Here is a 24,920-nt window from a genome sequence, read left to right as displayed (position 1 = left end):
GTGGTCATCTTGGGAGACTTATTTGTTATGAAGTTTCCTAATTTTCTCATTTACTACAGTCTACTTAGTAGGAAATACTTTCAGTTTTTTACTTTGATTCCATCAAGAAGGCATTCAGATGTGTCTCACATTTGCCATAAATTCAGAATGTCAGCACTCTAGTTGCTCATTATGTCACTCTAGTAAAGCTACTGCTCACCAGGGAAGTCTGCTGCTGGTATTCAAAGTGCATGTTTCAGTCTACATGTCAGAATTGTTTAATGAAATAGAAGAGGATTTGAGAAGTCACTCAAAATGTGCCCTAATTTTTCTTTCTGCAGCACTAATCATACTTTCTATGGGAAAATGAACCCCCTCATTTTGTTCCTTTTTAAATTAAATGTTTTAAGAGTTACCACTTTATTCCAATCAAGATGGATTCAGGTGTGCAATACGTTTGTCATAAGTAGGACTGTTAGCGCTCTAATTGTTCTATAGAACACTCTGGGAAGCTGCAGTAGAACACAAAGGAATCAACTGACAACCTTTGCCCTTGTTGAATGTACATGTTTTACTGAGAATGTCAGACTTCATTCTCACATGACTGAGAAAGATAATTTGAATTTACAGAAAATATGCTCTCAGTTTAGCTTATAGATCACCTTCCAAACCTCTGTGGGAAAAGCATGAGAAAATAGTTTTCTCTCAAACATGATTCATGATATCCCAGCAGAAGGCTTTTTCACATGGTAAAATGACCTTAGAACACACCACAATTCCTAAAATGAGTATGGTACCATCAACAAATGATTTATAATGTAACTAAAGTCTTAAAACTTTCTATTAACTGCAATGCTTTTTAATGAGGTGCTATCATGTATATTGGTCCCAAGATGGCTGCCAACACTTCTTTGATGAAGTGCTGACAGCCAATCAGATCTCACGATGAGATGTGTGGTTAGGCTCCGCCCAGATATATATGTGATTTTACTTATTATTTTTTCAGGAACTACTGAACGGATTTACACCATTTAACCAAAAGTCACGACTCTGAACCAAGGGCTACCTCGTTGTGTAATTCTGTTCAGCAGTTCGGGCTGTAGCTGCGATTAAAGGTTCCTATGGAAAATTCCATGGGGAAACACGTTTTGGGACCCCCCTTTTTTCTCGGAGCCCGCTTGAAGAATCACCCCGAGACTTTCAGGACAGGAGCGGACCGGCGCGCCCCACCAGTTATGAAAATTTCAAGAAGATTTGTCAACCGGCGCCAAAGTTATTCCAAATAGAATGTTGCGGATTTCCTATGGATAATAGGTCCTAACTATAACTACCTTCTGGCGACCGCCAGTAGGTAATATATATACGCCAAGGTGTATTGAAGAATGAGTTCCTGTATGGATGATTTAGTGGGTGCGTTACTGACTGTATGACTGTATAAGTGAGTGATTATACATCTCTCAGTGAATGTATGGGTGACTGACTAATCTATGTAAATGTTTGTATCAGTCTGTCAGTTGGTGTGTAAGTGGTTGCATAGGATGATTTGTAGGTACATGAGTGTCTGTTTTTAATGATTGGTTGTCTGAGTAGCAGCTGTATGGGTTCCTGTGTGTCTGTGTGGGTGGATGGGAGGGTGTGACTCCTTGCATGGATGTGTGAGTGGGTTATTCACTGGTTGTATGGGTTTATGAGTACTTCTGCAAGGGGCTGTATGGGTGAGTGAGTGTGCGTATGCCTGTGTTGTTGAGTAAATGGATGTCCCAGTAGTATATGTGTGAGTAACTACATATGTGAAAAGCAGTATATGTGAGTGTTGGAGTATATAAATGACTGTACACGAGAGTCAGTGATTGTGAGAGTGACTGTGTTGATAAGTGAGTACTTGTGTCAGTTATTGTATAAGAGAGTAAGTATGTGTTAGTATCTGTATGAATAAGTGAGGTGGTGTGTGTATAACTGTGTAGTTGAGTAAAGGGCAGTGTGATTGACTCTTTGGGTGACTGACTATGTCTGTGAGTCTTTCACTAAAATACTTTAAAACACAATTCATAAATAGCAATTTATACTTTTCAATTAAGTTTAGCATATTTTATGTGTGCGCACATATACGCGATGGGTGTGCTTTTTGTACACAAATCCATGTGACATGGAAACGCATTTTATTGGTTAAAAAGCTTTTCATTCTCTTAGAGGGTGGATCCAACACCTGTTTTAGTCCTCTTATTTTGGGTGTGTCTGCTTCTTAGACTGCTTTTTTGTAGGCCTTATAAATTGTTTATTTTATTTGGTGTTGTGACTATTTTTAATTCAAAACTGCATCACCATTTCCAGAAGAGGAGCAGCAGGAGGAGAGGTATGAGGTTGAAGAGCAGGTGAAGAAGCGTAAAGAAAGTATTAAGGGGGTGTTTTTCACCATGCCAGAGGGAGAAAAGAAAGTCAATGTATGGAAGGTGACCTGCAGCATCTGCCACAAACCCCTCTCCAGAGGATCTGAAAAAAAATATTCTTGTGGCACATCTTCAATGCAAAAACATCTGGAAACCTTCCATCCAACTCATCTTACATGGGAAATAAGGGCACAGGAGAAGAGGAAGCAAGCTGCAGCTGATGACGGTAACCAACCTTCTACGTCAACTGGTGGTGTTCTCTCCACTGCTCAACCACAGATCTTCCCCGAACTTGCTGATGCAGGAATACACTGCAGAAAATGTTTGACAACTCTTTGCATTGTGAAACTTTCCATTGATGTCATTACCAATCTTTTAAAAGCACATAAGTTCTATTTTTATTTGGTTTTTCTACCTTGTGTTTCTTTGTTGTTATGAAATACTATAGTTGGACTTGTTAACTTTTATGCATTAGTTTAAAAAATTCAAAAACACCAATAACAAAAAAATAGAAAATACAAAAAACCTCAAAATAGTTTTAAAAAAAAAAGGTTCTTACGGAATCACCTATACTGGTTAAAGATGGAAAAATTGTATGTAGTGAATTCATGAGTGTAAGGATACTGCCTGAGTGACTAATTGAGTACAGGGGTACTACCAGAGTGATTGAATGAGTGCAAGGGTAGTGTGTGTCATTGGGTGAGTACATAGGTAGTGTTAGGGTGATTGAATGAGTGCATGGGTAGTGCCTCAGTGAATGGATGAGTGCATGGGTAGTGCCTGGCTGATTGGATGTGTGCATGCGTAGTGGCTGAGTGAATTGATGAGTGCAAAGGTAGTGCCTGGGTGAACAGATGAGTGCATGGGTAGTACCTGAGTGATCAGAGGAGTGCATGGCTAGTTAATCAGTGAATTAATAAGTGTAAGAGTAGCACCTGGGTCATTAAATGAGTGCATGGGTAGTGCCTGAGTAAATGGATGAGCACATGCATAATTCCTGAGTGAATGGATGCGTGCAATGGTATTGCCTGGGTGATTTGATATGTGCATAGTTAGTGCCTGAGTGATATGAGGAGTGCATGGATATTTCTTTATTGAATGGATGAGTGCAAGGGTAGTGCCAGAGTGATTGCATGAGTGCATGGGTAGTGTCTGAGTCATTGAATTAGTGCATGGGTAGTGCCTGAGTGAATAGATGAGCGCATGTATAATGTCTGGATCATTTGATATGTGGATAGGTAGTGCCTGATTGAATAGATGAGTACATGGGTAGTGCCTCAGTGAATAGATGCATGCAAGGGTAGAGTCTGGGTCATTGGATGAGTGCATGAGTAGTGCCTGAATGAATGGATGAGCGCATGCTTAATGCGCGAGTGAACAAACGAGTGTAAGAGTAATGCTTGGGTGATGTGATATGTGCAGGGGTAGAGCCTGAGTTAATGGATGTGCACATGTGTAATGCCTGAGTGAATGGATTAGTACAATGGTAGTACCTGGGTCATTGGATGAGTGCATGGGTAGTGCCTAAGGGAATGTATGAGTACATGCATAATGCCTGAGTCAGTATATAAGTGCATGGGTAGTACCACAATGATTGGTTGAGTGCATGCATAGTGCCTCTGTGAATGAATGAGTGCATGCGTAGTGGCTGTATCTTTGAATGAGTACATGGGTAGTGCCTGGGTGATTGGATGAGTGCATGCATAGTATCTGAGTTAATGGATGAGTGCAAGGGTAGTGCCTGTGTGAATTGAGGACTGCATGGGTAGTTCCTCCTTGAATGCATGGGTGCAAGGGTAGTGCCTGGGTCAATGGATGAGTGCTTGAGTAGAGCCTGAGTGAATGGATGAGCGCATGTTTAATGTCTTAGTGAATTGATCAGTGCAAGAGTAGTGCCTGGATGATTAGATATGTGGATAGGTAGTGTCTGAGTGAATGGATGAGTGCATGGGTAGTGCCTCAGTAAATGGATGAGTGGAAGAGTAGTTCCTGGTCCTTGGATGAGTGTATGGGTAGTACCTGAGTGACTGGATGAGTGCAAGCCTAGTCCCTACATCATTGGATGAGTACATGGGTAGTGTGTGGGTAATTGGATGAGTGCCTGAGTGATTGGATGATTGTATGAGTAGTGTCTGAATGGATGAGTGTAAAGGTAGTGCATAGGCCATTGGATGAGTGCATGGGTAGTGCCCAAGTGAATGAATGAGAGAATGGGTAGTCCCTGTGTGATTGGATGAGTACATTCACAGTGTCTGTTTGGTTCAATGACTGCATGGGTAGTCCCTGGGTAATTTCATTAGTGCATAGATAGTGTCTGGGTGAATGAAGGAGTGCACGGGTAGTGCCTAGGTCAAGGGGTGAGTCTATGGGTATCACATGGGTGATTGGAACAGCACAAGAGTAATGTCTACGTCATTGAATGAGTGCATGAGTAGTATCTGGGTTATTGGATGGGTGTCTGCAAAGTACCTATGAGATGAATGAGTAGATGGATAGTGTTTTAATTATTGGATAAGTGCAAGGATTGTGCTGAATACTGTAGACTCTATGGCTTAAAACTTAGACCTATTAGCTCTATAATATGTTTTAAAATACTTCTTAAAATGAGAAGATACACAATACTTTGAAAATGTCAAATTTTAAGATATTATAAAAATCATTTTTAATACCCAGCTGTCCTGTATGAGGAGGCGAAAGTAATACATACATCTTTCTGTACGGAAATTTTGAAAACATGTCTCGTGAAACAGACATACTCTAGGATGTGTAGGCTTCTACATGTATTCCATATATGTTGTCCATCTGATGACTTCAACTGAAAAACTATGTAGCTTCTCATACAGGCTCACAAATGTTATCAGTTGTATTACAATGTTGAGTCACACAGGCACACATGTCTTATCTATGTATGTGTCTGAGAAGTACTTGGATAGAAAGTTCAATACACAACTGCCCTCTATAATGAGGAGTAAGTAACTTGCAATAGAAGCACTTTTATAACTCTATGCACTTTTCAAAAAAGTAAGTGTGATACTGCTCCTCAGAAATATGATCATACTTTTCAAATAGTGTGAAGGATCAATATTATTTTTATTAGAAACAAATAACATATAATTTAATTTTCAACATTTTTCCAGGTTATCATGCATACTAAATTATGTTTTCTTACCTTTCAAGTAATTTACATACATGAATCAGTAGAAGTATTTTAGAGTAGTCTTATCCTAAACAGCATTAAAGCTGTTTTCAAACTTCAACAGTAGATATTATGAAAAAGAAAAAGAAAAACTGTTATTTAATAATATTTTAGAAAATTGCAGTATTACAATTTTGAGAATACAACATAATTTTTCAGTTACATAACATTCTCCCTTTCCTTTTTTTGTTGTTCTCAGATTCCAATTTACTTCACCCTACATAGTGATTTCAATGTAGCATCATCATTGAACAACGGGGAAAATAAACTATCAAATTGATTGTAGAAAAAAAACAAATCAGCATAGAACGTCATTATCAAGATGTGCAGCTTTGCGTTTTTCTATCTACAATTTCTTACTCACTTGTTTCATCTAAATTAACTCTATTATTTATAAGAAATACATTTGACAAAATATACAGTCTCTTTTATATCTGGTACAATATAAACAACAAATATATAAACTATTTGCTTTTAAACACTATTTTCTAACTGTAATGGGAATTTGCGCAAATAATAATCAAAACAGACATTATAAATACTAATAGTTTGCACTGCTGTGTACTTTCTCTTGACATCTTCCCCAATAGGCCGAATGATGTACTCAAAACTTTGGCTGCAGAAATAACATATAAGAATATGGTAATTCATAAGGCAAACGCGGTTTCAATTCCAGGTGGGCATCATTGCAATGTGTCCATCCTTTGTTACACTTTAAATAAACTGTATAGTTTCCAGATGTGGTAGTAGGTCCATCATGGAAAACAGTAGCCACTGTTGTATAAGTTCTTCCCGAAATAGATATTTGATTTGCTTTAAAATGTGTCATTTTTGTTTCCAATTTTCTTCCATTTGCTCTGCAACGTTGTAACATTAAAATGACATATTTTCCAAATCTTTCTATATATAATGTAGACAACATGTCTGATCTACAATGTGAACATGTCATACCTTGTTTTGCTATTTTAATCAATTTGTTCAAAGGTACTGATGTGCAGTCTGGTATTGTTAAGTATAGGAATCTTTCTGAGTGTATTTCAGTGGTAGAACTAAATGAACACTCTTCGCACTTATAGTCCCATTTGTAACTTAGTCCAAATAAGTTATCAATGTGTATACCTTCATGTTTTAATATTCCAACCATGAGCATTAGAAATTCTTGTGCATCTTGTTGTATGTTTAGAGTGAATGTCAATGAACCAGTACAAATATCTAAAAGATTTCGAATGCCAGAAGCAGTATGTATTTTAGTTCTGTCACTTACCAACTGTTGAAATACATGATGTAATGCAGAAATAAAAAAAATTCACGATTTTGCATGATAGCATGATGAAGATGTGGTAGATGAAATACAATATTCAGAGTCAGATTAGCATATTAGTTGATACCTGAACTGTTTTCCAACTGGTGTCCTACAATGTCATCAACACTTTCTTTTTTTTGTTTCCTAACACTTTTAACTTTCTCTTCAGTTCTTTTCTGTTTTTCAACCTCAGTTGCATGTTTGACATATTTTCGGTTTGGACACACAACACATTTCTCATACATGGGATATTTACCTAAATCAGGAGCATGAAGTCTTCTTAAACAATTGTACTCTCTTACACAATTTGCATCAGCACTAAACTTTTTATCATCAAAATCTATCAAATACAAACCAGACAATGTTCTTACTTGTGACAATGCAACATATGCCATTCCCTCTTTGAATACTTTACTTCCAATATTTGTAAAAGCTCTGTCTATACTTAGACCTTGAGATTTATGAATAGTTACTGCATATGCTAGAGATAGAGGAAACTGTTGTCTGTGAACATACATGTCTTTTACAAGCAAAAAACGTACAACACAACGCCCAATCTGTTTTACCTCATTAATCTGATAGCATTTTATAATCAAAATGTCTATTGCATCTATATTCAGAAAATTTACAAATCAGCCACTTTGCCTATTGCTCCATTTACTAATCCTTCTTCTACATTCAAATTACATCGTAAAATTACCCGACAGTGTATACATACATGTAAACTATTTTCTAATCCTGCAGTTTTAGAACCAGACTTTTCCAAAGAATGCAATTTAACTTGTAGTTTCTCAGTAAGAAGAATTGTCACTCCTTGGTGTTCCATTTTGTCAATAGCTTCAATTTCAACAATTTCTTGTTTTTCCATTTTGAGAAGTTGATGATTAAATGTAGAACACTCTTGCAGTGTAGGTATTAGGCAAACTTTAGACTTGTTTTCTATAAGCATATTGTACATTACTTCAGCTGCTGGTTTTCCAGTTGGAAACAAGTTCCTTAGTAGGCGACGTTCTAAAGCTTGTTTACCATGTTCCGTCAAGACACCAATTCTTATCTCTTTAAAAATATTTCCATAATCTTCATCACTTGCTTGTCACATATTCTTAACAAGTTCTTTATATTCAAAGTTAAACCAAATATTTACATTTCCGATACTTTCCAAATATTTCCTTGTCTCATCTTGGAGAAGTGTTTGAAAAACAGGTTGTTCCTTAACAGGAGTAAGTTGTAGAAGGTCTTCAAATACAATTAAATGCTTCCCTCCAAACAGAACATCGTAATATGTTTTTTAAATCTGTTGTAGTCTCAAATGTACAAAGGCAAGCATTAAATTCACCTCATCAATGATTAAAAGTTTCTCTTTGAGACTTCACAACAAGCTTCTCCAGATAGCTCCTTATACTCCAATTTATTATCATGTTCAGGTAGCATAAGTAATCAATGTAAAGTAATCCCTTCAATGTTGTCGGCTGCTAATCCAGTTGGAGCTGTTACAACACAAGATAAATGTGATTCTGTAGTTTTGTGCAGCTAACTGGTCAAAACTTTAATTAAGAAACTTTTTCCTGTTCCAGCTTGACCACTGATACACATTAGAATGGGTTTAAATGATGAACATTGGCGTTCTTTTTTTCATGCAGCAAACCATGTTATACCTGCACTTTGACTTGTATATATATTTCTTTTTACCTAATATTTAGTTGTTCTTCTAACATTTCCAACTGAATATTATGCTGTTGTGCTTGTTGCATTGCAGTTTCTACCTCATTCATAGCTATGGCTGCTTCATTTTCAATAATTTGTTGTCCCAGTGGATCTTGACTCCGTGGATAAGAACTTTGACTGATTTGTGAACTTTCTTTGGCTATTTCAGCTACAATAGTAGTTTCTTGTTCAATTTCATCATTTAACATTTGTAGATAAGTTGGGAAAATTGTGCACTGAATGCTGTCTTTATTTGCATTAAAAGAATCTTCATAGCAGTCAAAATCTCCAAGTAATTCTGTTTCACTACGCCAAGGCTTGAACAGTTGCAGAAGTTCTAAATAGAAACATTCTCTCCTATCTGGATTTTCACAACTGACTTTCCTGTGGTTAATAAGATTTCCTTTTGCATGGTTGACTTAACATCCGTCACATCCAATAACTACATATTTTTCTTCATTTATATCTTCTGTAACATTCTTTTTAAACCTGTAATGTTGAAGTATTTTATACAGACATAGGTTTTCAAGATGTGACTTCTTTTGGGATAGTATGTATCCAACATATTCGTTTTGACCATATCAGTACTTTCTGGTTCCTACTGTGCTAAGTATTCGATTTCTTGTAGAGATTTCAATACTCATTTCAAGACCTAGACTTACCCCGGTGCTTCTTCTTGACTTTGAATATAAACTGGATGAGCTCAAACGATCCAAACATTCATATGATCCAATCTTTTGATGGGAAAGCATTTTCAAGCTGAAGCTGTACAATTTTCTTGCTAAGACTCTTCTCTGCTGATATTTCTTCCCACATCTCTTTCCTCTCTGTCTTTTCAGATTTGGTAATATATGATGTGACATAGCGAGCAACAGCAATTGAATTATTTGCAACATACTGAATATCCATGTTTGGATTCCACATTTTCAAAATAACTGGATTGTAGTCATTAATGTACTTTGAAGCTTCTGTTCTTTTTAAGTTGTATGTATTCTTCAGCGATTTCTGAGTATGTCTTACTGCTGTCAAAAAACTATTTACTCTTTGTTGGAAACAGCCCTTTTTGCAGGGTTATCCCCAAACTTTTTGCTTCTTCCTCCTTTATTTTTTCTGACCCGTGGTTGTTGGCAATAGAACTCTGGGCACTTTACCACTGCTGATCAGTGCTAAAGTGCATATGTATAAATTGTCATATTAATTGGTTATCCATGATTGGTATATTTGTTTCACCTGTTAGCCCCTAGTAAAGTGCACTGAGTGTGCCAGGGCTGGTGATTCAAATGCTACTAGTGGGCTGCAGCACTGATTGTGCCACCCACAGGAGTAGCGCTAAAATGATGTCTTAGGCCTGCTTGCAGTGCCTATGTGCAGTCCAGGACTGCCATGTCGACCTGGCCAGTGCACCCACTGACCAGGCCTTATCCTTCCCTTTCTGTACATGTCAGGCATCACTATGGTGGCCCTAGGTACCCCCCTGGGCTGGGTGCAGTGTATCTGAAAGGTAGGGCATGTACTGAGGTGTGTAACATGCCCTGGTAGTGAATTACAGCCATTTTCGTTTTTCACTGTGAGAGGCTATCTTGCCCATAGGATAGAATGGGGAAGGCTGTTTACATGCCTATCTTCCCATAAGGGCAGGATAGAAAATCCAAGTTTGGTATCTGTGTTCAGAATTTAATTATACATCTTTTTAGCAAGATGGTTTTTAAATTCACTGTGTGAGAATAGCACTTTTTAGAAAGTAGCTATTCTCCTGTTTAACCTTCCTGTGTGCCTGTGATCTGGTTGGCTGACTGGTGTCATGTGAGGGGCTAGGTGGCTCCAGGAGCCTGGATGAGTCAGCAGCAGGGTGAATAGGGAGATCTGCTTTAGATGGGTGGGAGGAGTAGTCCCTGGGTTTGAATAGGGCTGCCCCTGACAAACACAATGTTGGCTCCACCCCCTGCTGGCCAGGCTGAGGACTCTGCCTCTGCAGGCACAAAGAAGGCTCCACCTCCTGCTGAGCGTCTAACGACCCTGCCCCTCACTCTGAAAGGAACCAGGTGCTCCAGGGCAGAGCACACCCAGGAACCGGTTTGAGCAGGGGAATCCCCCCACTGGAACAAAGAGAGACAAAGACTTGGAGGGGTATAAGAAGAGGACCCCAGACACCTAAACTTTAGATCACTTTGGAACTAGGAAGGAACCTCTGCCAAGGAGAAAGCTGAAAAGAACTGAAGAGGAGAAGACTGCCTGCTTGCTGTTTTGCTTTGCTGCCAAGGAGAGGGGAAGGACTTTGCTGTGTCCCCTTCTTTTGATTCTGATCTCCAAGGGCCTGAGAAGAGCTGGCTCCCTGTTAAGAAGTCCCAGGAACAAAAGGACTTCACCACCAGCTCCCCTGGATCTCTGCTGAGGGAGTTCTGACCTGCCTTGGAGTGCTTGCCCAGTCTTGGGGCCTCAGGAGGTCGTTTTGCTGTGTTTGGGAGCTGGGAAGCAGAAGCGTGAAAAATAGTAACTGGTACCCAACGCATCATCCGATTGCGTGTCGCAAGAACGAGAGTGCGAGGAAAATTTCATCGCGGCGTCATCGCAGCACCCGGAGTCCCCGCATCGCCGAGTGCGTCGAGCATCGTTCCGGTGCGAGAAGATTCCTGACATTGCGAGGGTCGTCGCAGAACCAGTTTGCGAGCCGCACCACTACCGGTGCGTGAAAGTCTCCAGTCATCGTGTGCGTCGACGCAGAGTCCCGTTCCGTGGCGCATCGAGAGTTGCGGCGCCGGAAGTCAACGCTGCGCCGCGCATCGTGCCACATCGAAGAGTGTTGCATCGAACCTGTGCGTGAAGCTTCCCCCTAAGAAACCTACGCAACGAAAGCCAAAGTCATCGCATCCTCCCCCTACAGATCGGAGCCGGCGCATCCACCTCTGCTGCGTGAAGCAGGGCTGCTGCAAAGCCTCCCCAGGATCTCAGGAGTATCGCATCGCCTTTGCCATCTTCCTTGTTATAGCTTTTGGGAACCTTATCGCAACTACAGGTACTGTTGGGCACGAAAGTGTCGCATTTTGTGCATTGAGAGTCGCATTGTGCAAGACACTGACTTTTACATCCTGGAGTACTTTCTGCAAACTCTTGAACTATCTTTAAAGTAACCTTTTTGAATTATATGTTGGTTTGTCTGTAGTATTTGGTCTTGTGAAGTTTTTAGTAAAGATACCTTATTTTTCTAAAACTGGTGTGGAGTAAATCTGTGGTGTTTTCACTGTGTTACTGTGAGTGTTGGTACAAATACTTTACACATTGCCTTTGATAGCCTAGACTGCTCAGGCCAAGCTACCTAGAGGGTGAGCAGGGGTTATCTTAACAGTGTATCCCCCTTTCCCTGACTAGAAGCAAGGGTCCCTACTTGGACAGTGGTACCTACCCTGCCAACTAGAGACCCCCAGATCTAACACTCTTCCTTTAGAAATTATAGGACGTGGGAATCCAAAATGACATTTTACATAAAATTTCCCTTTACATTTGTATTTGTATCAGCAGTATTTCCCACATTGATGACTCTGAAACCATAAAACTTGTTGTCTCAAGCTCTTTTCTCCTCCATCTCTTGGAATGGCACATGTAACATACTGTTCGATGAAAGACAAAACAGTTTCATCTCTATCTGTTCCAAATATTGGTGCATTCTTTATCCACAATAACACGTGTAGATGAGGAGCACCTCTTGCTTGGTATTCCTCTCGCCAAAAGAAATCTGTTACCTCTCCAAGAGGTGGGATGTATTTATTGCAAATAAAGGACATCATAGCTTGAAATCTATGGTTAAAATACCTGCACCCATTCACAGAATCCAATGAACGGAGTTCTCCAGCTGTCTTCAACTCAATGTTTTTAACATTTTAATTAGCTTCTTGTAGAACTTCAAGTAAATCATTCCATGCATATTCAGCACAGCTAAGTGTTACAAATCATGTAGATGTACCTAAGTTTCTTAACATGCATTTAAGTTCACCATGACGACGATACCAATATTCATTGGTACCACGTTGGCAATGAACTGCAATTCTAAATTCTCATCTCTTTGTTGAACTTTGTCCATGAACTCTTTTGCAGAAACATGTTGAAGATGAAGTCCTGTTTTTAACATGTGGTTCACTTCATACGTAAGTGCAGACACATCGCTTTCAAACAGAAGATGAAATATATATGGAATGCACTGCCGAAATCTTGGATCCTCACAATATATTCTTGTTGATCTGTATTCTGAAGCTGGAATCTGTACATCTCGCTCATCAAATCGTCCTCCTTCTCCAGTGGGGAATATCTGTGGGAAACAGCTTCTAAACTGTTTTGCCATACACTCATGGGACTTCCCTTTGCTTCTTTCATTTGAAATTATTCAATACAGTTTCCAAATATTTATTTTGAATGTAGAGGATGTATTGTATAATGTTCATAGATCTCTTCAGCTCTCCACTTGTCCACTTTTTCAATTTGGCCACTTGAAATTTCTGTTTCTTCTTGTAAGTATATTAAGGTGCCGATTCCGATCCTGTAAAACCCGGGTACGATTCGTCGTACGGGGCGTATTCTCCATACGACTCATACTCGGGAAATCCACCGTACAATCCAGCAAGTACGATTCGTACAGAAATACCATTTCCGTACGAATCGTACAAAACACCATACGGCTAAAAATTACCTACGAGTCTGATCCTGGACAGCGCGTACGCGAAGTCCGTACGGAGTCAGGCAGCGTTTTACGGACCAGCAAGTACGATTCGTCCCTACGTCACTCCGCACAGCTATTTTTTTACAGCAGCCAAAAAAAGCTGTAAAACTGAGTCCGACGCGAAAACGGAGCCCCGGTACGTGACGGACAGCCATGGACCCCATCCTACGTGTCATCCTGGCCCTCTTAGCCTACGACCTGGTGCACCGAACCCGACGCACATGCCGCAGAAGGTGAGCACAACACCCAGGGGCCAAGGGGGGGGTGAGGGGCAGGACACATACCCCCTACCCAAATTAAAACCTACAATATTGAGGACATACATTACCTCAAGGGTCCGGTCACTCCGGGGGGCGTGTCCACCAATCCCTGCATCACGCAACAACGGAAGTGGATGTGTACGCCTACCCCTACGGCGACACTACAATAGTGATATGCACCGTACTCACACATACATAGCGTGGATACGGTCCGTACCACTATATCAGTGGTGCCATGGGGGTTCGCGTCGTACGGACCGTACACATGCTCTCAGAGCGTGTGTATGGTCCGTACCACCATTGTAGTGGTGCCGTAGGGGTACGCGTGGTACGGACCGTACACACACCCTCAGAGCGTGTGTACGGTCCGTACCACCATTGTAGTGGTGCCGTAGGGGTACGCGTGGTACGGACCATACACACGCCCTCAGAGCGTGTGTACGGTCCGTATCACCATTGTAGTGGTGCCGTAGGGGTACGAATGGTACGGCCCGTACACACGTCCTCAGAGCGTGTGTACGGTCCGTACCACCATTGTAGTGGTGCCGTAGGGGTACGCGTGTTACGGACCGTACACATGCCCTCAGAGCGTGTGTACGGTCCGTACCATCGTTGTAGTGATGCCGTAGGGGTACGTGTGGTACGGACCATACACACGCTCACAGGGCGTGTGTACTGGCTGTACCACGCGTACCCCTACGGCACCACTACCATAGTGATACGGACCGCACCCACGCATACATAGCGTGGGTACGGGCCGTATCCCCATTGTATTTGTGCCGTAGGGGTATGGGTGGTACGGAACGTACACACCCCATGAATGCGGGGGTACGGTCCGTACAACACGTACCCCTATGGCACCAGTACATTTGGGATACAAGGCGCACACATGCAACGAATGTTGGCCTACGGCCTTGTGCAGCATATTACCACTATATTGGTGTGTGTGTAGGCCCAGGACAGCAGTGTATTGCACCAAGGGGGTGGGTGGGGGGGTGGTTGCATAGGATTCCCAGCAGTGGACAAACATGTGAGGGGTGGCTGCAGAGGACTCCCAGCAGTGGACAGACATGTGAGGGGTGGCATCATATCACTCCCAGCAGAGGACAGACATATGAGGGGTGGGTGCAGAGGACTCCCAGCAGTGGCCTGCAATATGAGGGGTGGGTGCATATCACTCCCAGCAGTGGTCATACATGTGAGGGGTGGGTGCATATCACTCCCATCAGTGGACAGGCATGTAAGGGGTGGGGGCACATCACTCCCAGCAGTGGACAGAGACATGGGGTGGGTGCAGAGGACTCCCAGCAGTGGCATGCAATATGAGGAGTGGGTGCATATCACTCCCAGCAGTGGACAGACATGTGAGGGGTGGCTGCAGAGGACTCCCAGAAGTGGACAGAGACATGGGGTGGGTGCAGAGGTCTCCCAGCAGTGGCCTGCAACATGAGGGGTGGGTGCATATCACTCCCAGCAGTGGACAGACATGTGAGGGGTGGCTGCAGAGGACTCCCACCAGTGGACAGACCTGTGAGGGGTGGCTGCAGAGGACTCCCAGCAGTGGACAGACATGTGAGGGGTGGGTGCATATCACTCCCAGCAGTGGACAGCCATGTGAGGGGTGGGTGCAGAGGACTCCCAGCAGTGGACAGAGACATGGGGGTGGGAGCAGAGGACTCCCAGCAGTGGCCTGCAACATGAGGGGTGGGTGCATATCACTCGCAGCAGTGGACAGACATGTGAGAGGTGGCTGCAGAGGACTCCCAGCAGTGGACAGACATGTGAGGGGTGGGTGCAGAGGACTCCCAGCAGTGGACAGACATGTGAGGGTTGGGTGCATATCACTCCCAGCAGTGGACAGACATGTGAGGGGTGGGTGCAGAGGACACCCAGCAGTGGCCTGCAATATGAGGGGTGGGTGCATATCACTCCCAGCAGTGGACAGACATGTGAGGGGTGGCTGCAGAGGACTCCCAGCAGTGGACAGACATGTGAGGGGTGGGTGCAGAGGACTCCCAGCAGTGGCCTGCAATATGAGGGGTGGGTGCATATCACTCCCAGCAGTGGACAGACATGTGAGGGGTGGCTGCAGAGGACTCCCAGCAGTGGACAGACATGTGAGGGGTGGGTGCAGAGGACTCCCAGCAGTGGACAGAGACATGGGGGGGGTGTACATCATTATCAGAGGACCACAACTCCATGGGTGTATGTACGCATCCCTAAATGTGGACAATGATGATAGTGCCATAACAACACATCACTGACAGCAGAGTCCCACTTCCAGGAGGATGGATGTCACTCCCCCACTGCATGACACACCATATGTGGGTGTGAGGACAAATAACACATGCATACCCACCCCTGGCGGATGCAGCACAATACACACACTGAGATCATGCCACAAGACTGTATAGTCATGTCACTGCCTACTAAACTAAGAGAGCCAAAGGGAACACACACTGTCACGCACATACCAGGACAGATAGGAATGTGCAGGTGCTGGGCCAGCATAAAAATTCAAAATTGTAATGTCACTATCTACAAAGGCCAATGGCCAGTCCACAACAGAAGTCCTTGGGGGACACATGGGCACGCGTCTCCCCTAGCTTGCCTGCACATTGGAACCCTCAGGTTTGTCGACGGGGGGGCATCATGTGGGGAAGGACCAGGCACCGCAGGGACAGGAGGGGGAAGGGCAGGTGTGGTGGGTGCAGGGGTGGACGTCTCCAACGCAGGGGGTGGGGCAGCGGCAAAGGTAGATGTTAGCACGTCGCTGCACACTGCTGCCAGGGCGTCCAGGGTAAGCCCTGCACCGGAAGAAACCCCAGGGCCAATGGAGGGGTGGGTGGCCGAGGGGGGGTGGGCAAGGGATGGGGTGCAGCACCCGGGGGGAGGAGGTGGACAGGGGGGACACTTGACTACCCTGGCCGGGCCTTCCTTGCCCGCTTGCAGGGTGGTGTCACAGTGTGGGTGATGGCCAGATCTTTGGGTGTCAGTTTTGCAGGGGAGCCAAGGGGAGTGCTTTTGGAGGGACCGGGTTGTGAGGCCTGCGGACTCCGACTGTGGCTGCGTGCATGTCTTTTTGCCCCAGACCCAGTGGGTGTGCCTGCATCCCCCTGAGTGTGCGTGAGAAAAGGAGGTGTGCGCTTGCCCTTACTTGGTGGTGTGCTGCCTGTGTCTGGTGGGGTGCGTGCTTGGGAATGTCTGGGTGTGCATGGGACAGGTATGGGAGAGAGAAGTGTGGATAGGGCTGGGGTGGGGGGGATGAAGCGCTGCAGGAGACTCACTGCTGCTGTCAGTGAAGAGTCCATGGACCGCAGAAACCTGCGTTGTTCAGACATCGATGCTGACATGCCCTCAATGAACGACACCATCTGTGTTAGCAGTGTGGTGTGGCCATGGAGGACAGTCAGCAACGATGCCTGCCCAACCTGCAACTGCCACAGTATGTCCACAGACTCTGCACTGAGGGACAGGGGCAGGGGGTGCGGTGCCTGTCCTGAAGGAGACATGGGGTGCCCTGCACGGACAGAAGGGACCGCAGCAACTGGGAGGGCGGTGCTGGGAATGGAGGAGGCGGGGACAGATGTTGGGCTGCTGCCAGGTGTTGTAGCAGCCTCCGCCCCCTCGATGAGGTCAGCCTCGGACCCGTCTGCGTCATAGTTGGATTTGCCACCAGACAGGTCCTCTGACTGACTTCCCTCGCCCTCCGTGCCACTGGCTCCCGCAGACTCGCCAGCACTGGTGGCACTGGTGCTGGGTCCCTCATCCAGGTCCGTGCCGGTGTCTACCTCGGTTTCCAATGATGATGCTGTGGGCAAGGTGAAGATACAGAAAAACATCAGTCACCTGTATACATCTGACACATGAGTACAAAAACAATAGGTCACAGTGCATATCAGGCAATGCATCATGAGTAACAGCTAGATTACTCCGCACATATGTAATCCCTGTACTCCCCAGTTGGTAGACCCACCATGCCACTTGGACACAAGGAACAATAGGACACACCAGCCCAAAACTTTAATGAGAAAACACTGAGGAGCTAGCGTCTGGGAACAGGTGAGCACAGCAATACAATGAAGTCATGCCACCTCTTGTTTACCCTGAGAGAAACAGTAGTGGTGCACCCAAGGCTAAGTAACAGACCTCAATACCAAAGGTGTCTCCACACTCAGAGACCTGTAAGTACTGTGGAACACAAAACTAAAAAAACATGGTCCCTTGGGAATCACAATACTTGACACAATCGACATGGTCAGAATGACAGTCTCATTAGAACAGTGCATTCTTTCAAATTGTGCCAGTGTGTTCCCTGAAAATGTAAAGGTGGTTTGGTGTGCACTTCTTTGGGAGACATCTGTCATGCAGGCACATAATAGTTCTTAACAACAAAACATCAAACTAAAGCATAGAAAGCATAAAGACCTGTTGACAAGCGTTGTGAGTGGCAAGGTACAATACCTTGTGACTAACAACTTGAATTATGTCAGTTGTCACATGGCCATCCGTTACCTGATGACACAGTTGCCAACACATCTGACCCACTGCCTGTCATGTGGAGTGGCACACATGTCCAAACACAGGACAATGCATGAGCTAATGGGCCTGCTATTGTGTTGTAAATAGGCATACCTGCACTGAGGAGACACCCCCATGGCAAGTCAGAATGTCCACACAGATGTCAGCACACAAAGACCGAACTACGTAGCATCTTGACCACACACTGGTGCAAAACATGAATGAGCAGGAATCATGTATCTAAACAATTGACACATGCTGCAAAGCACAAACATTAAACATTAAACCCTGCACAACATCACAGGGACACTGCACGTTGAGTGTCTGCCCAGCCAATTATCACACACAGGTCAGACCTGGCAAGGAGACATAAGGTCTGGCCATGTAGGCCTCGCCTGCACAAATCCCCCATACCCGAGACAATGTTATTGAGACAGATCAAGAAGTGACACCTCTTAATCAGGCTTTACTAAACTAAAATGTGCAGCAATACTTCCCAAATGTACTCCACATCACCTTGTGAGGCTGCCAACACATATTTGTGACAAAAAAACAGTGACAGATAGTCTTGAATAGACACACAGGCACTGCCCAGTGTGAGTATGCACAAGCCAAATGGGGTCTCCCTGTCCAGTGGACACCTGTAGCACACTTTGGATAAATACAAATGAGGCCAGGGAACAATGCCACAGAGGAAACATATGCTGAACACAGTGAGAATGGACACAGTGTTGGATGACACACATGATTACGAGGCAAGGGTGTCTCAGGGGACTGTAGTGGGCACACTGCTCCTTGTTCCTGGAATTATATGACTGTAACATGAGCAACCGTCCTGGCACTATGCATATCTCCCACTCATGCACATCATGTCTGAGGCCACAACATTGGTCATGCATGCTGCAAGGGTGTACATTTGAAACCTCACACTCCCATGTTGAGACTCATCATCAGTGCCAACAAATATGTACCCCCAACAGAGTGAACAGAACAGGGCACAGGCAAGGTACCAACACATGTCACAGACCACCCTCCCACATGATGCAGAAAGCAATGTGCACTTGGATCAACTGGCAGGCTAGATGACCATGTGCAATTGTGATTACACACAGACCAGGGGACACATGTCAAGCAGGGGAAGGGACGAATAAGAGCACCGGTTGACTTTGGGGAGCAGAATATGAACTGCACATATAAACCCTGGCATTGTATCCAGGCTACAGAGCACTTCCATAAGCTGGGGACACACAACACAACAGACAGGTACCTACCCCCTCCTTGCTGCTGTCCCTCCTGTAACTGCCTATCCAGGTCAGGGAACAGCACCGCCAGGACACGCATCATGTGGGTGGTCAGGCGTCGGCGCCCGGCATGGGGGCGTGGAGGTGAGAGCCCCAGCTGGACCCGAGCGATCCGCCGGGTCCAGCACCGGATGTCCTGCCACCGTTTTCTGACTTGGGCTAGGCGCTGACTGCGACCCCCCGCCACTCTCACGGCCCTGACGATCCGCTTCCAAATCTCCCCCTTCTCGTAGGCAGTTACCTGTGAGGATGACAAAGTGAGACAACAACACTACACATGCTCCATGTCACAGAGACACACATTTGAACATCAATGATATGTTGAACAGGGCATAGGATGCTGCCAAGGAATCCCATCTTACTCATATCGACATTGGCCTCTGTGGAAGCCCCAATGCACTACATGGCATTGAAACTACACAGGTGGCAGGAGTGGTGTGACACACTCCCTGATCATGGCACACACTGTGCATCACATGCAACACCAGGCTGATGGACAGCACCTCAAAGCAGTTACATGCCCCAGCCCACTGACGCAACCTCAGCAGAGTACACAGACAAACACAGGCACAGATCAATCACCTGCCATTGGCTACAGCGGATACATACCTCACTCTGCACATGTGCCACTTGCCTGTGGGGTGTCACAGGTGTCGGGCTAGCCCAGCAAGTCAGACACACAGCACAGCTTACTCCTCACATCAGATGGGTAGAGCTGTTGCCTCCTCCATGCAGCTGTGGTGCAACACTTCACATAGACACTCACCCACATGACAAGGAACCTTCACACACATCAATGTCCAGGCGGGTGTACACATCACTTGGACACTCTCACCACAGCTCCCCTCAACTCATACACATCTGTGGGTACAGTCACCTGTCACACCAGGGGGACCACTGAATCACCTCAGGACAATAGCCAAAAAATGCCACCCAGGATTTGCCAGGTTGAATGTGTCATGCACTATGCAGTGAATGTCACAGTAAGCACAATGCAAGTGAGGAGTGCACACAGGAATTACTTCATGCTCTGCATGGCAGACATAAGACTTCCCCCCCCGGGACCCACTCAAAACCTCATTGCATGTCTGTCACACCTGGACACAATGCCAGAAGTGACAGCCACGAAACAGGTGCACAGTCAAAGGTAGTGGGGTCAGCACTCACCTGCTCCCCTGGTCTCCCATACAGGCTGGGGTACTGTGGGAGGAGGACATTCAGCAGGGCCTCATTCTCCTCCATGGTGAATGGCTGGGCCCTCTCCACAGTCCGCGACATGGTGCCAGAGGAAGCACAGACAGCAGCAGTGTGGTCGGTAGGAAAGTTGTGCAGGCAAGTGCCCTCTCATGGGTTCTGCCTGACTTATATCTGTCTTGCTGGGGGCTTTCATTCACAGGAGTACAGAGTGATTGGTCAGACTCATTTGCATGCTACGTTTCCTCCAATCACTTTAAACATACACCAATGACACGAATTTGCATGGTTCAAATTTTGAGCATCATAGCAAGGCAAACACCACTTTGCAACATTGTAATTTTTGGCCCAACTGACTTTTCAAGCCCACATGATGGCCACATTGCAACTGAAATCTCTGTATCCATGACAACCAGCATGCATTTTGGGCCTAATACTTGTCCCCTATGTAATTTTTGAATCCCAAAAACATGTACGGTGCGTTTCACACGTACCCGTACATGGACGGCACCGCTACAATAGTGATATGGACCGTACACACGCTCTGAGAGCGTATGTACACTCCGTACCACGCGTACTCCTACGGCACCACAACTATAGTGATACAGACTGTACATACGTTCTCAGAGCGTATGTATGGTCCGCACCACGCGTACTCCTACGGCACCACTACTATAGTGATACGGACCGTACACACGCTCTCAGAGCGTATGTACGGTCTGTACCACGCGTACTCCTACGGCACCACTACTATAGTGATACAGACCGTACACACGCTCTCAGAGCATATGTACGGTCCATACCAAGCGTACTCCTACGGCACCACTACAATAGTGATACGGACCGCACACACACTCTGAGAGCGTCTGTACGGTCTGTATCACTGTGGTAGTGGTGCCGTAGGAGTACGAGCGTGTGTACGGTCCGTACCACGTGTACTCCTACGGCACCACTACTATAGTGATACAGACCGTACACACGCTCTCAGAGCGTATGTACGGTCCGTACCACGCGTACTCCTATGGCACCACTACTATAGTGATACGGACCGTACACACGCTCTCAGAGCGTATGTACCGTCCGTACCAGGCATACTCCTACAGCACCACTACTATAGTGATACGGACCGTACACACGCTCTCAGAGCGTATGTACGGTCCGGTGAACAACCTTTACAACGCAACTTTTACACCGCACTACCATTACAACGAAACTATTACAACGCGAAATCTGTTACAACGCATGCCATTACAACGCATGCTATTACAACGAAATGCACTAGATGGCGTGCTAACATTAGAAATAGTGTAGTTTTACTATCCAAACACCTTCCCTACTGCAACGTGGACTGGAGTTAGAATAGTAAATTATACATTTCTAATGTCAGCACTCCATCTAGTGTACGTCGTTGTAAAAGCATGCGTTGTAAAGGCTGGCGTTGTAACAGATCTTGCGGTGTAAAAAATGCGTTGTAACGGCATGCGGTGTAAAAGCATGCGTTGTAACGTCATACATCCGTACGGTCCGTACCACACGTACTCCTACGGCACCACTACTATAGTGATACGGACCATACATACGCTCTCAGAGAGTATGTACGGTCCGTACCACACGTACTCCTACAGCACCACTACTATAGTGATACGGACTGTACATACGCTCTCAGAGCATATGTACGGTCCGTACCACGCGTACTCCTATGGCACCACTACTATAGTGATACGGACCGTACACACGCTCTCAGAGCGTGTGTATGGTGCGTTTCACACGCTTACACTGGTGATAGGAGGCGCACACGAAAGGAATGGAGGTCTCTGTCTCGCACAAGGCTTTACATCAAGTCATTGTCATTGCAGACTTTCATGTGCAGGGCCTAGGTGGGTCAGGCAGTGATATTGCACATGTGTCCTCATGTAGTTGCACAATTGATGTGTGATGACCTGTGTACACATGTCATGTGTGATGGGGCACTATGTGGCACACTTTCCCTTCACACTTTGCACATGTGCGCCTGTAGTACAAATGTGTCAAGCACAGCATCACTGGTATGGCACAGTCACCACCGGCACAGTCACCACCACCACCCTTCGTGACAGCCATCTGTAATGGATTTAGGATTCTGATTAAGGCATCAATGTGTGTAAAACTTCCCTCTGAACCATACGGAATGCTACGGGTGGACATAGTGTAGGACATCCCCATGACGGGCTCAATGGGGAATTGCAGCCTCTCTGTGTGCAGCAGGAGGTGTTTGGCTCATCCCCTTAACTTGTGTGCCAGTTCATTTGGATTTACTACATCCGTGTTGTGAAGGGGGTGTCCAGCGTAGGTCCCACATGTTCAGTCAAATGACCTGTGAGTCTGTTCATATTGATGCATTTCCCTCAGTGTGAGCTTGAGTAATAAAGGTGTTCCTCACCCTCCGAAGTGCCTCATCTCTGTCAATGCAGGACTCTTGCCACTTTGCATGCGTCATCTCTGGCATAGTTGTCAAAGATTGTGCATATGAGTGTATATGTAGTTCGGCAACATGCATGCAGTTCTTCATGGATAATGATCTCTATTGTGCATGAAGTCCATGGTTGTGTATGTATTTGGTCAGGTTGCTCCCACCAACAGGCCGTCAATGCCTGATGAGGGTGTGTCTCCTGTGCGCAGCTCGGCCTTCTGTTTCCTGATCCTGTGTCAGTCATCTTTGGTGATTGTTCATCCATTTTCTCTGGGTGAGCCATGAGTAACATGACACTCCTTCCTTAACATGCACCTGTTGCAGTTGTCCTTTCTGACATCCTTGTCTTTGTGTGCTACTTTTGGCCTAGTTTCCAGTACAAGCCGCCTGCTGCTGCAGCCCCTGCGGCAAGGGCCCACCAAGTTCCCGGATTCTGCAACCCACACGCCTCCAAGATGCTCCTCCCTTCCTCCCTCCACCCATTCATTAGGCTGTCATCAGCTTGTCTCTGCCACTGTTGCGGCCAGGCGGTGCCAATTGCAGGACTGTCAACGCATGCAACGTGCACATTGCACGACCCTCATGTCCTTGCATGACCCACATCACACAACAGTCTCATGTTTCAGCCACCCTCCAAGCAATGTCCAAGCAAAAATCTACCGCTTGCTCTCAGGCATACCCTAGGCGCACACACGACACCTTCGCATGCTGAGTGTGCAACTCCAACTGCCTACACAGCGCTCCCACGCCTTCCAGGCCCTGTCACACCAACCAGGTCATGTCTCTCCTACTCCACACCGGCTCCGTCCAACAGCACGCCATTGGACTCTGTTACCTCCTCAACACAACAGGCCCACACATCCCCATCATGGCAGTGACCTGGATGAAAGCATCCTCAGCACACAACTTCTTCATTGCCATCTCAGACAGATACAAGAGCACCCGCAGGGACGGCACTAACAATCCCGTAGGATGAATTGATATCTATTCCCAAGTACGCACTCAACCGCAGACCCCAAACCAACCTTGGACGTCTGTCATCCAAGACCCCGTTTGGCCAACTCCGTGCATCCAACTTTGCCCTGGCCAACATTCTTCACATCCACTGCACTCCAGCATGCAGGACATAGTTCTCCCACCTGGCTACACATACCTGGGACTCCCTCCCGGGCACCTCCACATGAGCCATGACCTCCACACCTTAATGATGCTCTTCCACATTGGTCTGTCTGCACAGTATTGCAAGCCCCCCCTCAGCAGCTTGAGCCTATCACAGGTGAGTATTGTGCTCCATGTCTGTATTGGATGATACATTGTGACCCATGTGTGTCCTGTACCGACTCAGATCCAAGGCTATGGATGGCTGGAGTTCGTTCAACACTCAGGCATAGTTTGACATTTCCTCAAACGTATGTTGTGGACTCATGCAAAATGACTACAACATCTAATTAAAGAAAGTTTGTTTTATTCTCGGTGGGGGACGTATATTGTGGGTGAAAATAGGTGCTATACAGTGTGGCTAGAATCCAAAGTTCACAGGGGGAGATGGGATCCTTGGCATTTGAAGTCATCAGAGTCCAGAACACAGTGTTTGTCATCATTGGTCAGACTGTGACCAGCAAGTCCATGTGGCAGAGAATGTCAGTGGATGAGGTGCTGCTCTTGCGCATGAAGGCCAGGTGCCAGGCCAGGTGACCTGGGAGATGTGGATGGTCCTCTGCCTCTCACGGTCTTTTCCGTGGACGACCCACCTTCCTCGCGGGACCCTCAGATGCAGGCCTTGACGATGTTTGGGACGCTCCGTCAGACGAATCCTCCTCCTCCTTCCTCCCTGTGGCTGGTGTTGGTCTTCGCGTGGTGGCACAGGGAGGGTTGCCCATGTTGTCGGCGATCCGACGGAGTGAACGGCTTATGTCCG

The sequence above is a fragment of the Triturus cristatus genome, chromosome 11 (genome assembly GCF_964204655.1).
Source record: "Triturus cristatus chromosome 11, aTriCri1.1, whole genome shotgun sequence".
NCBI classification, from domain to species: domain Eukaryota; kingdom Metazoa; phylum Chordata; class Amphibia; order Caudata; family Salamandridae; genus Triturus; species Triturus cristatus.
The sequence above is the reverse complement of the archived record's forward strand: the minus strand, read 5'-3'. Positions refer to the sequence as shown.